Source organism: Hippopotamus amphibius, chromosome 17 (genome assembly GCF_030028045.1).
Source record: "Hippopotamus amphibius kiboko isolate mHipAmp2 chromosome 17, mHipAmp2.hap2, whole genome shotgun sequence".
Lineage (NCBI taxonomy): Eukaryota > Metazoa > Chordata > Mammalia > Artiodactyla > Hippopotamidae > Hippopotamus > Hippopotamus amphibius.
The window spans coordinates 3,794,489-3,811,289 of record NC_080202.1 but is presented as its reverse complement, the minus strand read 5'-3'; positions in this window follow the sequence as shown (position 1 = coordinate 3,811,289).

Here is a 16,801-nt window from a genome sequence, read left to right as displayed (position 1 = left end):
ATATGTATAGAGTATCTCAATAAGAAAGTCATTATATCCATTTTTTTATGCAAAGATTATATTTTGAACATTAACTAGGGTTTGAAAATACCATATGCACTGGAATCTGAAAAATAAAGGGTTTTAATGTTCAGTTTTTAAGGCCAAAAAAAAAAAGTCATTATATCTACCTATCTATCTGTCTACCTATCTATCTATTTATCCACCCATCTACCTCACAATGTCTTTTATTAGCTTCTAAGTTCCCTCAGAACAGGGATCATATGGCCCTCAACCAGCCATCCTCCTAGGCAGTATTTTTTAAAACTGTAACACTTTAAGACCATATGAAAATGTCTCTCAAAATATGGTCTTGGACTGATTGAATTAGACCACTGGAATTTTTTTTTAATTCACTTAAAATCCTATATCAGAATCTCCAAGGATGCTTGAAATGCAGATGCCTGGACTGAACCCCAAACCTTCTAACTCTGAATCTGGGTCATACACAGGGTCCTCTAAGGAGGAACCTGGGAGCATTTGTAACACATGATTAAAATAGTAATTCACTGGTGAGTCTGAAGCACATCGGGGTCAAGCAGGATTTTATATCTGCGCTGCTTTACCTATTGAGCATCTGCAGAAATTCTATTTTAAATAAGGATTGCTAAAGGAAAAGTGATAATTGCTCTAAGCACCCAACACGAGAACGCAGTGTGGGATGAGGTAAGAAATGAGGAGAAATCACCTAAGCTTTAGGAGAGGAAAGCCAAACAGAAGCGGCATGCAGAAATCAGCACAAGGTACTCACAGACGTCTGGCCAAGTCCAAGTGGGGCAACCAAGAGTTAGTTCCTGTAGCCCTTGGTGTCAGTGCCCAAAGGCTCTAGCCAAGTAGCAAGTGCAGAGAATTTTGGAAGCCCCTCATGAGTAGTCCAGAGAGAGCTGAAAAGACTACATTAGGGTCCCACTGGGTCCCTCTGAGGGCCTGAATTTGTGCCCATAACATGCCTATGCTGCCCTTAGGAATTTCTGCCTGGTCCTTGCCAAAATCCCGCTGAGCTGAGGACAGGAGCACAGAGGGAAACCTGGAAGCTGGTGACTTTCCTGCTCAAAGTCTCACAGCCTCATCTTAAAGCAAGGGGATGGGCCAGGTGTCTCCCTGCAACCCTGCCAGGAGCAGCTTTCTGAGCCTGTGGACAAGCTGCCAGCCCTTCCTAGACCCTAAGCGTCCATGGATCCAACGTGGGTTTAAGTGCAAAGACTCTTCTGAGTCATGTAAATTAGAAGAATAAATGATGGGGACTTCCCTGGTGGCGCAGTGGTTGAGAATCACCTGCCAATGCAGGGGACACAGGTTTGATCCCTGGTGCCTGAAGATCCTACATGCCAAGGAGCAACTAAGCCTGCAAGCCACAACTACTGAGCCCACCTGCCCGTGCTCCGCAACAAGAGAAGCCACCACAATGAGAAGCCCTCGCACAACAACGAAGAGTAGCCCCAGCTCACCGCAACTAGAGGAAGCCCACGCGCAACAGCAAAGACCCAATGCAGCCAAAAAATAAAATAAAAATAAAAATAAAATAGTAAATAATGACTGGTCAGCCGCCTTTTATAAGTAGAGTATCAAGGATGAAGCAATGTTCGTAGTCATGCCTCCATACATGATTCTTTTAGGAAACAAACGACTGCCTTCAGGGAACTGGGGGGATTCCTTGCATCTCATAAAAGGCTTCCCGTCCACAGGGGAGAGAGGAGAAGAGGTCTGTGATGCTTGCCAAGGCCAGGACAGCTCTGCGAGCCCGAGATACCGCCATGCAGGAGCTGGCTCCCCCGCAGACGCAAGCAGCTCAAGGAAGGTCTGCTTAGCAGCCTCCGCTCACTTGGAGAAACCATTTTCACCGACTTCTCAGGGGCCAGGTCTGGATTCCAGGGCAAGTTTATGAGGTGCTACTATATAAGGTAAGGAATAGATTTTTACCAAATGTTCCAGAACTTTCAGAAGCGAGTGTTGAAAATACCCCTTGGTAGAATCCCTCAGAGCCTGCAGCAGAAATGTATCCCCTGAGTGGGATTTGAGGTTTAGAAACAGGCAACAGACAGTCGGAGCCAAGGAAGGTGAATCGGGTCAGAGCCTAGGACCAGTGTTTGGGGTCATAGAAAGGTGAAGTTTCTCTATAATGGGGATGTATCACCTCTATGATAAAGCAAAGAAAATTCAAAAGCATCAGACTGACTTCGTATGTCACTCAAACTGAAAGTAATAAACCAAGAGGGAAAAAGTGGCTGGTAGTCATGGCAGTACCATAAGAGTCCTTCTACAGCTGCCCATGGTGACAGATACGCCTGTGGGAAATAACCCTCTCTGCCAATGTTGGCATTTTCTCGTAAAAGGTCTTAGCAGAGTCCTGAAACAAACACCCTGCTCAGAAACTTGCACCACCACCCAGAAAACCCATGGTCCTGGTGCTTCTAACTCCTCAGTGGAGCTTTGCTTCCTCGACCAGCTCTAAGTATAACTTGGCCTCCCGCCAGGGCCCCAGCTCGGTCCTGATGCTGGGGAGAGCTCTCTAGAGACTAAAGGAACCAGGGCATAAGACTGGCTTCCTGGGGTGGGGGGTTTTTCCAGTAACCTTGGAACAGGAAAATAGATACTTATGACCAGAAAAGGGACAAGACCATGCGAACATCCTCCTTCCTGGTCCCTCAAGTTCTAGTCTGGACCAGTCTTGCCTCCCTTGCACAGAATCCCACTTGCTGGCAAAACAAGCTTGCTAACCATCGCGGAGTACCCTGACTCACAGGGGCGAAGTTTGTGATGGCTGTGTCACCCTCCAGGATAACATGTGAATCCCCTGGCACAGCACACAAGATCCTGGCCCAGCTGCTTCCCTGACTAACCTGGTCACCTGCCACCCCTGCACACCTTGCACAGCAGCCACCCCGAACTACCTACTGCCTTCCTGTGAACGTGGTACTCTTTTCCTGTCAATACCTTTGCATGTGTCCTCTCACTCTACCCCAGGGACATTCTGAGGCAAACTGTCTTCTCGTTCCTAGCCCTGCAGCTGTTAGGGGAGGGAAGTGAGGTGATTTCTATGTCAGGATCAGTTTGGGAGCAGCGCCAGTACCTAGATGCCATTGGATAGACTTTGTCCTGGTCTTATTTCTGCCTAAATTCACTGGAGAAACCCAGCCTAGAATGGCTGTTCTGCCAGCTGGGTCCACAAAAAGCCTGAGCGCTTCTGGCCCAAGTTCTAAATCCGAGAAGATCCCCATGGACAAGTCACCTGCGAAATTCACCAAGACAGCAAACTGGGTCGATCCCACTGTGTTTGTGGATCTTAAGACTGGCTGTCAATTAAAATCAGTTGGAGATTTTTTTTTTTTTAAGGTAAAGCCAATGAAATCAGAATCTCTGATGCTTAGCCTGAACATCTACTACATCTTCAAGGTTCCCAGGGGAATTCTAATGCATGGGCCACACTGAGGACCACCGTACCATTCCTTCAATTTCCCCCTGTCCTAACTCCTTTTCTCCCTTTTTCGTTGCCCTAACACTTCCCATCTGCCTCTCTCACCTGGGGCAGAGACTAGCTCTCCCATCACAGTTAACTGGTGGAAATGGAACAAAGGGTGGAACCAAGGTTAGACTACAGTTAGGACACTACACTCTAGAAACACATTTTCTCAGTATTCAGTAAGGCAGACCATCTGGTGTCTCACTACCTGGCTGGTTTATCCTCTCTGGAAGGAATTGAGCTTCACTCAATGGAATTCCTGATTAGACCAACAGATACCAGGCAGGGCTCCAGGAAGACAGGCTGCTGAGCTAATGGAGGAGTTATTCAGAGCGGCTGAGAAAAGCACAGATCCAAATGGAGAGGAAAAGTGTAAGAGAGGATTCCGTATAAATAGGATGACTTATTAGGCCCCAGTGATGGGAGGAAAGGAGAAGGGTGTGGGGAGAGAAGAAGAGAAAAAGGAAGAGGATCTGAGAAAGAGAGGGAGGTAGAGGCAGACAGAGAGAGATCAGAGATCAAAAGAGCAGCATGAGGAGGCATACAGTGGTCGTACCATCTGGATGCTGAGGGACTGACTGGGAAAGGGGCTCAGGAGAGCCTTTTAGGATGATGGAAATAGCCTCTGTCTTGATTGTGGTGATGTCCACACAGCGTATTCAGAACTCATCATGTTAGACTATGCCAATTATTTATGTCAATCAATCAATTTGAAAAAAAATATGTTTTAAAAATTAAGGAAGAGACTTCCCTGGTGGTCCCGTGGTTGAAACTTCGCCTTCCAATGCAGGGGGTGCGGGTTCCAGCCCTGGTCGGGGAGCTAAGATCCCACATGCCTCTCGGCCGGAAAACCAAAACATAAAACATAAGCAATATTGTAACAGTTTCAATAAAGACTTTAAAAATGGTCTAAGTCAAAAAAAATCTTTAAAAAAAAATTAAGGAAGAAGAAGTAGGTGAGGGAATTTTGAATAGGTGAGAAGGCCAGAACTCTGGCCGAGTACTGTGCCGAGGGACCCCGAGCTCCAGCTCTCCGGGAACCGGCCATGAGGGCCACCGACCAAAGTCAAAGGCAAAGGACAAGTCCGGAGCACTGCTCCTTCTCCCCTCGCAGCACCGTGAAGTCACCTGTCAGAGCCGGCTCCCTTTCTCAGTGTATTCTATGGAACACTGCTTTCATGAGTTGCTCCCTGAATAAAAAGAATGTGAAGTCAAATAAATTTTGGAACTCCTCATACTGCATTCGTCTCTCACATGAGCACGAGATCCATTAGACCAGCACCCTCCAACAGGATTGCAATGTGAGTTACATTCGTAATTTAAGATTTTTTAGAGGAGCCACAGTTTTAAAAATAAATTTAAGCTTAATAATATTTTAATGTAACCCAATATATCAAAAGTATTAGTATTCCAACATGCGATATATATAAAAATTATTCATGAGATATTTTTACATTCTTTTCTGTAATACTAACCCTTTGAAATCCACTGTGTATTTTAATTTACAGCACATTTCCGTAGAGACAAGCCACATTTGAAGTGCTCAATAGCCATGTCTAGAGCCTGCCACACTGGACAGCTCTGCCTTAGAATATTAAGGGCTCTGAGAAGCCCTACAGTAAAGAAACGTATTTAATTTTGTGTAATCCAGCATTTCCAAAACTGATTTGACCCCCTGACCCTTTTTGGGGGTCTGTTCCATCTATCAGCATCTGCTCTACAGGAAGACACTGAAAATATGGACTCAGCTCAGAGATTGTAAAGTGGTGGTCCAAAAATTAGCTATAACCCAAACACAGGTTTTGACAGCTCAATACAACGCTCTTGGGTAATCTAAGCTGGCTTTTAAAAATTGGGAGATTTAACATTAAAACCTGAATTTCTAATTTCTCTGTGAAAATGGAAACACCTGCTTTCACTGAGTCTGTATTCTTTCATGGTAACGATAGGTTAAAGCTGAGTGGTGGCTGCTCTCTCTATAGAATTGGGGGAGTGGGGTAGGGAGGGATGGAATGGGCTCCAAGCACACACAGGGAGGCACACTTTGCAGTTCAGAACCATCCCTACCGCACCTACAGTACACTCATGAGTAGCTACACCTGGCACCTATCCACCTCGGTTACCTACTTACCCTGTGGGCATTTGAGTATCTAATCCCCGGTCAAGCTCTGTCATCTCACTTTTCAGATAAATAAATGTAAACCCCCTCACCCCAAAAAGCTTAAGATCATGCATCTGCAATCATTTCACGAGGCTGGGACAGAGCAAGAACTACCTGCATTCCTCCTGAGCAGTCCAATATGCTCTCTGATGCTTCTGCTACTATTCTGTCATCCATTTCTGTGTCATCTGCTACACCTTGAGAGAATCACAGAATCTGTGAGCCACAGACTTGCCAACTCTTCGCTATTAAATTACACTCTTTAAGCAAAGAGTGATGCTCTCCGCCTGATACAGCCTGGATCGACACACATCGCTCATGAGATGCTGACTTGAAACAAATCGAGGGATGGTAGAGCCTTTGTGGAGGTCAAAATATCCCACTGTAGTACGGGAGACAGTCCCAAATTCCTGAGAAAATCATTCAGCCTTCTTGTTTGGACTTAATCAAAACATCGTGTCATACAGAGAATGGACACCAGGAATCTCTGAACAGAATGCCAACACAAGGCATTGGAAGACGGTGCCTCTGGGCAAGAGGCCAGAGCTGCCAGGTTTTACTGCTCCCACGGGGAACTGCATTCCTCCGAGCATGATTCCAATCTCCTGGGGCCGATGCTTATCTCAGGGCCAAGGCCAACGGCATCTTTTTTCTTTATAACAACAGTTAATTTCCCCAGGGAGTTTCAGCTACTTTTAATAAGAGAAAGTTTACTCAAGAATCTGGATAGATGTGTCTCTGCGTGTTTGAGAGTGTGTGGATGCTCCTATACCTGTTTTAGTGCGACATCAAGTAACCCTGAAAGTGGCAGACTTCTTCCTTATGTCCTTTGAGACTTCTGCTAGGTGGAAAGCTAGGATGTGTCTGCAGAATAGAATGGAGAAAAGAGCTGGGAGTTTTTTTAAAAAGTCACACTCATAGCACCCCGCATTTGCCCAGGAAGACAAAGAGCAAGACACAGAGAACGGTTCACCTGCAGTGGCCTTGTCCAGTCTCTCATGCACTTGGACTTGTTCGCTCGCTGTGTGTGGCGGGCAGAGTGGGGGATGCCTAACAGAAAGACCAAAGAAAAAAGCAGACGCCATCCTGTGATCACGATATTTACCGACACAGGCTTTTGACTCTTCCCAAGAAGAGCCCTTGTCTCTAAATTCCCTGTTATAATCCAAATCATGAGCAAAAAAAAAAAAAAAAAAAAAAAAAAGGATTAGTAACCCTGCAGAGGAAACAATGGCGGGAAGTACATTAGATGTCCTGAGACTGGCAGCCTAGGGAAATACTTTCCAGCCACAGTTTCCAACCACCGTGCCTTCCCTCGGCTGTACTTAGTATTTCCAAAGTCTCAACACATTGGAGAAAAAGTATGTTTCCTTTTCTACTTTGTATGGTCCCAGCATCTAGTGGCGTTTCCCAAGTACCAGTTAGATGTGCCTGGCTTCCCCAGAAAGCAGAGCCCAAAGCAAAGGTGAGGTCCTAGGTAGGAAGGCAGCACAACACCAGGGAAGAGCCGTGAGGGAGAGAGGATGACGTGGGGGCAGAAGAAGAGCCAGGTGAGGGTCTACTACTCAGCGGGCCATCACTTGGTATCGAGCGAGACTTGGAATCAAGGGTTCCTTCGTGTAGGACCGACTGCCTTGCAAGAGGCTATGAAAGCAACTGCTTCTTAAGACAGTCTAACAAGGGAGAAAGACTTATCCTCAATCCCTGTTACCTCTGTTTTAGCGGAAACCTCCAAAGGCAAGAACAGATACCAAGCACGACCCCCTCCCCATTTTTCCATGAAGCACTAGGCCATCTCCTGCCCCAGGGTTCTTGATGGGAAGCTTTGAGATGGGTTAAGAAGAAAGATCAGAGAACAAAGATTTCTTTAGACTGGGTGATGTTTCTTTTCTCTAACTGAAGCGGGGAGAGAGATAGAATGTTCCTCCCTCCCCTTAAGCTGTGATGGGAACTTCAGGAGAAAAACTCAGAGGCTTGACTTTTTCCCATGGAATTTGGGAAGACAGGGACTAATACCTGACTCACACCTGAAGAATTAATGGGAAAGGACCCCAGTGGGGGCAAAAAAACTGCATTAGGAATGGTCTGAAATTTCAGAATTTGGAATAAGGATGCTTAAGTATTACTTAGGGTCACATGAGCTCTTTCTAGAATCGAGCCCACCCGTGAGTGCTTTTCAAATGGACCCCACCTAAGAAACCCTGGAGGAACCACTTGACCCCAACAGAAAGGTGGACCGACAAAACCAGGAGATGAGGGAGTCATGGCAGCCAGGAAAACGAGGCATCCATCACCTGATCAAAGGGACTGCAGGTAGCAGGTCTCAGCGGCAAGAGAAAGAGGCCGAAATGGTCCCTGTGACATGGCCAAAGCCAGGGAAACAGCACCACCCACGTAAGACCACTCTTCCCCTCTAAGCTCGCCACCCCCCACCCCCACCCCCAGCCAGCAACTGCACGAGCAGGCAGTGAGGGGAAGCGGGTGAGGAGCTGGGCGTGTCTCCTCTGCCATCACGGACCTGCAAGCCTGGACGGGGACCAGCAGCGGGAGCAAAGCACTTTTCACCCGAGCCCGGAGCTCTGATGCTGACCAGCCTGGGCTGTGTCGCCATCACCCAGAGAACAGTAGCCAGGAAAGCTCTGCGAACTTTCTGGCATTTCACCTGCAGGTAGAGAAAAATACCCTAACAAAACAGGTTGGAAGAGGCAGTGGTAGGAAAGATGGAAACTGGTCTCTGGGGGTACCTTGCAGAGCAGCTAAGCAGCCACAGTGCCCCACCGAAGGCTGCCTTGGTGGGGGCGTAGGGGGGGCTTCAGAAACAGTATGCGTCTGAAGATGTGGTACATGTATACAATGGAATACTACTCAGCCGTAAAAAGGAACGAAATTGGAACATTTGTAGAGACATGGATGGACCTAGAGACTGTCACACAGAGTGAAGTGAGTCAGAAAGAGAAAAACAAATATCGTAAATTAACGCATATACATGGAATCTAGAAAAATGGTACAGATCAACCGGTTTCTAAGGCAGAAATAGAGACACAGATGTAGAGAACAAACATATGGACACCAAGGGGGGAAAGTGGGGGACGGGGATGAACTGGGAGATTGGGATTGCCGTATATACATTACTTATAAGAAAAAAAAATCAAATTGTACACTTTAAATATTTGCAGTTTACCATATGTCAGAAAAGAAAAGAAAAGAAAAAAGAAAACTATGCATCTCGTCTTGCTACGGTGATGTCAAGACTGAAACTAGATACCATGGAAGCCCATCAATGTATTCTTTTCTACAAACATTCGTTTGTTAAACTGTCACAGCAAAGTCCCTGGGCATGGGAGGTGTTCCTTGGTCCTTCAGCCTCTCTGTCGGCCCTGCCCCATCCCACCTGGCAAATGAATGTTGTCAACAGCAAAGACGTCGCAAGCAAATGTGCAGGTCAAAAAAAACCTATTCTTGACTGTGAGATAAAAATCACTAGAGATTGTATGAGAACCAATAACGCCAAGTTTTAAAGAAAAGTAACTTGAATTTGAGAGGATGGAAAAGCAAGAAAAAAACAATGATAAGCAAGATGGAGCTTGAATGAAATCAAGAGAGAAGAGGGAGATACCCACAAAGTTTGGGGTGTCTGAAGGAAGTAAGGGAAGGCTGGCGTGTGGCTCCCAGCTGTGATCTGAAAGTGGTGTATGTGTGTCAATCCCAGTCTCCCGATTCAGCCACTCCCTGCCCCTCTTAGTGACTGTAAGTTTCTTCTTTACATCTGTGACTTTCTGATCTGCCAATAAGTTCATCTGTACCATTTTTATAGATTCCACATACAAGCGATATTATACAATACTTGTTTTTCTTTCTGACTGACTTCACTCTGTATGACAACCTACTGTATAGCACAGGGAACGCCACTCAATGCTCTGTGGTGACCTAAACGGGAAGGAAATCTAAAAAAGAGGGGATTTATGTATACGTATAACTGATTCACTTTGCTGTACAGCAGAAATTAACCCAACATTGTAAGACAACTATACTCCAATAAAATTAATTTTAAAAAAAGTGGCAGCCCAGGGGACAAAAAATACAAAAGAAGATGGATAGTACATTTATTTTTTCGTTTATTTGCTTTTAAAGCTCTTTATTGGAATATAATTGCTTTACATTGTTGTGCCAGTTTTTGCTCTACATCAAAGTGAATCAGCTGTATTTATACATATATCCCCACAACCCCTCCCTCCCACCCTCCCTGTCCTGGCCCTCTAAGGCATCACCCATCATCGAGTTCATCTCCCTTTGTTATACGGCACTTCCCACTAGCTAGCTATTTTACAGTTGGTAGTGTATATATGTCAATGCTACTTTCTCACTTCGCCCAGCTTCCCCTTCACCCCACACTCCATGTCCTCAAGTCCGTTCTCTACACCTGCATCTTTATTCTTGCCCTGTCACTGAGTTCATCAGTACCATTTTTTTTAGATTCCATATATATGAGTTAGCATACTGTATTTGTTTTTCTCTTTCTGGCTTACTTCACTCTGTATGACAGACTCTAGGTCTATCCACCTCATTACCTATAGCTCCATTTCATTCCTTTTTATGGCTAAGTAATATTTCATTGTATACATGTGCCACATCTTCTTTATCCATTCATCTGTTGATGGGCATTTAGGTTGCTTCCATGTCCTGGCTATCGTAAATAGTGCTGCAGTGAACATTATGGTACATGTTTCTTTTTGGATTATGGTTTTCTCAGGGTATATGCCCAGCAGTGGGATTACTGGGTCATATGGTAGTTCCAGTTTTAGTTTTTTAAGGAACCTCCATACTGTTCTCCACAGTGGCTGTAGCAATTTACATTCCCACCAACAGTTCAGGAAGATTCCCTTTTCTCCGCACCCTCTCCAACATTTATTGTTTCTAGATGTTTTGATGATGGCCATTCTGACTGGTGTGAGGTGATACCTCATTGTGGCTTTGGCTTGCATTTCTCTAATGATTAGTGATGTTGAGCATCTTTTCATGTGTTTGTTAGCCATCTGTATGTCTTCTTTGGAGAAATGTCTATTTAGGTCTTCTGCCCATTTTGGGGTTATTAGCTTTTTTTGGTATTAAGCAGCATGAGCTGCTTGTATATTTTGGAGATTAATCCTTTATTGGTTGCTTCATTGGCAAATATTTTTTCCCATTCTGAGGGCTGTCTTCTTGTTTATGGTTTCTTTTGCTGTGCAAAAGCTTTTAAGTTTCATTAGGTCCCATTGTTTATTCTTGATTTTATTTCCATTATTCTAGGAGGTGGGTCAAAAAGGATCCTGCTTTGATGTATGTCAGAGGGTTCTGCCTATGTTGTCCTCTAGGAGTTTTATAGTGTCTGGCCTTGCATGTAGGTCTTTAATCCATTTTGAGTTTATTTTTTGTATGGTGTTAGGAAGTGTTCTAATTTCATTCTTCTACATGTAGCTGTCCAATTTTCCCAGCACCACTTATTGAAGAGGCTGTCTTTTGTCCATTGTATATTCTTGCCTCCTTTGTCACAGATAAAGTGCCCGTATGTGCGTGGGTTTATCTCTGGGCTCTCTATTCTGTGCCACTGATCTATATTTCTGTTTTTGTGCCAGTACCATACTGGATGGTACATTTAAAGAGAGATTCTAACTCAACCCAAGAGTCTTCCATGGGCCTGGGAATGGTAGGAGAGGGAACTCAAAAATTTTCCTCAGACCCAGAGTGTGGGGCAGAAGATGCCTGAAAGGTTGCCCTGAGCAGCCCCAAGAAGTCAAATGGCAAAATGAGAGGAAACTTACGCATCTAAGGAAGTCTTGGGCTATTTGCCAGCTGTGGGGCCGCATCTGTAAGGAGGCACCCAGTCCAGATCCTGACACTGCCATCGGGTACGCCACCCCCCAGCGCCACCAAAGGGTCCCTTCTGCGCCAAATGGAGGAGAAAAAAAACCCACAAGGACAACAGCTGCTTTTGCTAGAGGGAGACTTAAAAGAGGTCTTTACCCAGGACACCTCTCCTCCCAGACCCAACGCCTGGCTGAGGCCATTGCTTTATAATCAGCAACAGAACCAGGGCGGGGTGGGGGGTGGGGGTGGGACTCAAAGATAAAGAGCTTTAAACGGACCCCATTAGGAATCGCTTGATCAGAGGCACAGAACGGACTGAATTATGTGTAGGTAGCAGGTGTCAGAACAGAGCAGAGAGCAGAACGAGTTAGGGAAACAAAGTTCCATTTCTAAGATGCAGGCTTCATGCCGTGGGCTCTGGAATTGGTGAGGCATCCAGAGACACAGACGCTGTACCTTCTCCCTCGTGGCAGAGCGAGGGAAGCACAGGGGTGTAGAATGGATGTCTACCCGCTTCCTCAGTGTGATTTTCTTCTCCTCTTTCCTTCCCCTGATCACAATAGTAAAGAGACTAAGACTAAACTCCTTAAAATGTATTTCTTTGTGATCTCTCTATTTCCGTCTTTTTTCTCCCATTCAAATAAAAATGTCTCTACCCCATTCCCTGCTTTCACGTAACTTCCTAAATATGAAGAGTTTGCTCCACATTGCATAGCAAAGACATCTCTGGCAGAATCCATATTCCCACCAGGAGCCGTGCTCTCCTTTTTCTGCATATTGAAGCAGAATAAAACCATTTAGAAATAAACATACACGATGGCCTTAAAATTCCTGCCTTATGAAATTGAGTATTCGGGCTCCACCAAGATGGAAATGAAGCATCTTGACAGTTCCTCGAGGGTAATGGTGCAGAACCACCTGTATTTAACATTCCTGCTCCGCTTCCATGAACACACCGACCTCAGTTTTCTCGATCTGCCAGGGAGAAATGGAACGAAAATCAATATCCCCCCGAAAAGCATTGATGAGATTTTGTCTTCTCGAATCACAAAGAAATGTCAGGTCCCTTTACAGAAAGACTTGCCCGAACAAATTGCAGGTTGTCGCCGCGTAAAGCAACGTTGTATGAAATCAGGAGTTGAAACAGGTGCCACCTCGTTATATCTTTTCCTTCCTGCAACATATATTTCATGTTTGCATTAGTGCGTTCAGATGCCAGAAAGGTAAGTACTTTACCAACCCTGAGACAGAAGTGTGTGGAGGCGCTTGTTAATAACAGCTTCTCTGCATTGCCTCGGGTTGTAAATTCCAGCTTTCATATCTTCCCAAGATGTTCCTCCCTCCATCTTGGCAGTGAATGAACTTGCCAGGAGGCCCGCCCCACCCCCAGCCCTGACTCTGGCCCAGCTGTACTGAAAGCGCAGCGTCTGCTGTCGGCAGCGTGAGGCGGTGGTTCCCTGGCGACCTTGGCAAGGCCGATTCTCTGCTGCTCACAGTGGAAGACTCGCTCGCCTGGACCGTTCCAAACCTCCACGACCATTCTTGTTTCAGCTACCTTCTTAGACTTGAACTTGTACCTGCCTGGGCTGCATCAGCTGCTTCACTCTCCTACACCTGCCCCAATGCCTGTCTGGCTCATGGTAACTGCAGACCCCCAGCTTCACCTGGACACACTCCTGGCCCTGACCAGTCCCTCCCTGCCTTTACACCCTCACCATGCAGAGCCAGGACATCCAGGGCATGTGCCCTCTGTTTTTTTTTAATGGCTCGATAAATAATGCTTTTAATGATTGTTTTAATCCAGAAAATAATTTTGATAGCTAGCTGGTAAAAAATTTTTTAACTTTTTATTTTATTTTGGAGCATAGTTGATTAACAATGTTGTGTTAGTTTCACGTGTACAGCAAAGTGATTCAGTTATACAGATACATGTATCTATTCTTTTTCAAATTCTGTTCCCATTTAGGTTGTTACATAATATTGAGCAGAGCTCCCTGTGCTACACAGTAGGTCCCTGTTGGTTATCCATTTTAAATAAAGCAGTGTGCACATGGCCCACCTTTACTGACGAGCAGGAGACAGCAAGCACGTCCTACAAAAGGTTGGAGAGTAAATATCTCAGGCTTTCCTCTACTGATAGATAAATACATATATACATACATACATAGATGATAGATAGATGATAGGTAGGTAGATAGAGACAGACAGATAGACATAGATGGTAGACAGATGATAGATAGATAGATAGATAGATAGATAGATAGATAGATAGATAGATACAGACAGATAGAGACATAGATGATGGACAGATAGATAAAGAAGCTTATTATGGGAACTGGCTCACATGGTTATGGAGGCCAAGAAGTCCCACAGTCTGCCCTGTGAAGACTAGAGAACCAGAACGGCAGGGGTGTCATATTCTGTCTGAGTCAGAAGGCCTGAGAACCAGGAGCTCCAATGTCCAAAGGCAGGAAAAGATGGATGTCCCAGCTCAAGAAGAGAGAGAGGATTTGCCCTTCCTTCACCTTTTGTCCCTTTTGGGCCACAGTGGACCGGATGGGGTTCACCCACATTGGGTGAAGGTGATCTTTACTCAGTCCGCTAAAACAAAGCTAACCTCCTCCATGATGCCTTCATGGACACACCCAGAAACAGTGTTCTACCAGCTCTCTGGGCATCCATTCACCCAGTCAAGGTGACATAAAATTAACCATTAAGCAGCCATAGACGATGTATGTAAACAAATGAGCCAGGCGATGGTCCAATGAAAGTGTCTGGACGACTGAAATTTGAATTTCACCTCAATTTCATGAGTCACAACACATCACTCTCCTTTTGATTTTTTAAAAACTCCTTTTTTAAAAACAAATGGCTTTTAAAATGTAAAAGCCATTCGTAGCTCGGGGGCCATTTGAAAACAGGCAGTGGCCGATTTCGCCTGTAAGACTGCTTTCTGAGCCCTGTGTTAGAGATTTCCAGTAAGCATCCCATGTAGCAGCTGGTATAGAGTGGGTACTCAAAACAGACAAAAAAAAGTTCCTTTGGGAGTGAACTAAAAAAGAAGGAGGAAATGAATGATGGAATGAAACAATGAAGGAATGAAAGGACTGTGAAAAATACCTGACTGCTCCCAAGGGACTCTGAAAATGTCTTTGATCATTTTTCTTTTTAACTCCAGTCTCGAGTTTCATCACTGGACTCCCCTGTATCCTGTCTTCAATCTCACGAATTCCCTCACCACTCCCTTCTTCCACAAATGCCTCCTGAACACCTACTGCGAGGCAGCCAGGACCGGTACCAGCCCCAGAGGACAGACCAGTGGCCAAGACAGACCCCACAAGGATCAAGCCCTAGAAGGGGCTTTATCCTGGACAAGGAGGGATGTCTCTGGTGGCACAGGGGTTAAGACTCTGGCTCCCAATGCAGGGGGCCCAGGTTCAATCCCTGGTCGGGGAACTAGATTCCACATGCCACAACTAGGAGTTCACATGCCACAACTAAGGAGCCTGTGTGCAACAACTAAGACCTGGCACAACCAAATTAATTAATCAATTAATTTTTTTAAAAAAAGACATGGACAAGGAGTCATATTACACTTGAATGCCTATGAGATGGTACAGGGTTCCGAGATCACAGAGGATGTTACCAGTCAAGATGAACTCAGCCTTCAAGAAAAGTGAAGAAGGTGGAATGAGATGGGACTGGGAGACCCTTGGGCCTCCACCAAGACAGGACCCCTTGCCTTCTGATCAGACCCAGCTCGTGTACATCAGAAGAAAATTCTGGATTCCTCGATAGGATTGAGCCCAAAAGGCTTTTTATGGACTGAATGTTTGTACCTGCCAAAACTCCTATGCTGCCATACTAACCTCTAATGTGACAGTATTTGGAGGCAGGGCCTTTGGGAGGTCAATAAGTCATGAGGGTAGAGCCCACATGAATGTCCTTTATTAGAGACAAGATGTGAGGGGGACGATCTCTCACCCACGTGAGGATACAAGAAGGCAGCCCTCTATGAACCAGGAAGCAAGCTCTCACCAGACACCACATCTGCCAGCACCTTGATCTTGGACTTCCCAACTTCCAGAACTATGAGAATTAAATGTTGTTGAAGCCACACAACCTGTGGTGTTCTGTTCGAGCAGCCCAAACTGACTAAGACAAAACTCACTGAATGTTCAAAACACCTCTCGGAAGTTCTCCAAGAAGCCCTCTCTAATCATTACTTTGCGTGTCCCTTGGTTACAAATTCCAAGAAGAATTTGGAATAAATTTTAATCTGAAAACACATGTAAAGTATTTTCTTCAAACAAAGAAAGCCCAGCTGCCATGTGTTTTCCTGAAAGACACAGAAAGGTTCTCAAAATGGATGTTTCTTGTAGGGCCCTTAGATAAAAGCTGGGGAAGTAGCATTAAATCCTAACGGAGTGGAAGCATTTCTGAAGGGGACTGAGATAATATGGAGCAGACACATGGCTCTCTGGAGAGCTAACTCAACACCGGGCTCGAGCTCAAAGAACGAGGATGAAGGGATGTTTAACACAAGCCCTCGATGCTCTCTTACACACATCAAATGTCTCCAGCCAGCTTCTGGCAAGTGCTGAATTGCAGCAAATGAATGATGGGTTTTTCTGATGCGTCCCTGAAGTGTCAGTGGTTCCTGCTTTAATCACTGAAAAGCAAAGCCAGCCTTCCGGGAAGGTGGAGAAAGCCATCCGCAGTGTGATGGGAGAGGCAGGAAGGTTCACTACCCCAAAACACTTGTGTGCATCCATGTGCCATGGGACCGCCACCTCTTCCTGAGAGCGGACCTGATCACACGTCTGCCCCTGGCTCAGCTTTCTTCAGGGCCTCCCTGTCAGCTTCCAAATAGAATCCACATCCCTTGGAGTGATATAAAGGGATCCTCCTCGAAAAAAAATTAAGTTAGATCTCTACCTTATGCTTTAAACCAAAATAATTTCCAGATGGGTTGAAGAGTAAAATGTAAGAAATAAAACCTAAAGAGAATGAGAAAAAAAAAATAGGGAGAAGGAAGCATTCTTGATCCTGGGATTGTAAAGATTTACTAAACATGCGAGTGGAAAGGAGGAGTAGTTTGGATCATATCAAAATGAGCACAGTCTGTATATCATAAAAATGACACCAGTGAAATCAAAAGGCAAAATAGGAGAAACTCTGTTGCTATTTAATGACGAGTTCATGTTTTTAAAGTATAAGCAGAACTTTGCAAAGTAAAGAGAAAAAAGATACATGCAGCAACAGAAAAAAAAATGGGTACAGGGCATGAACAAAAG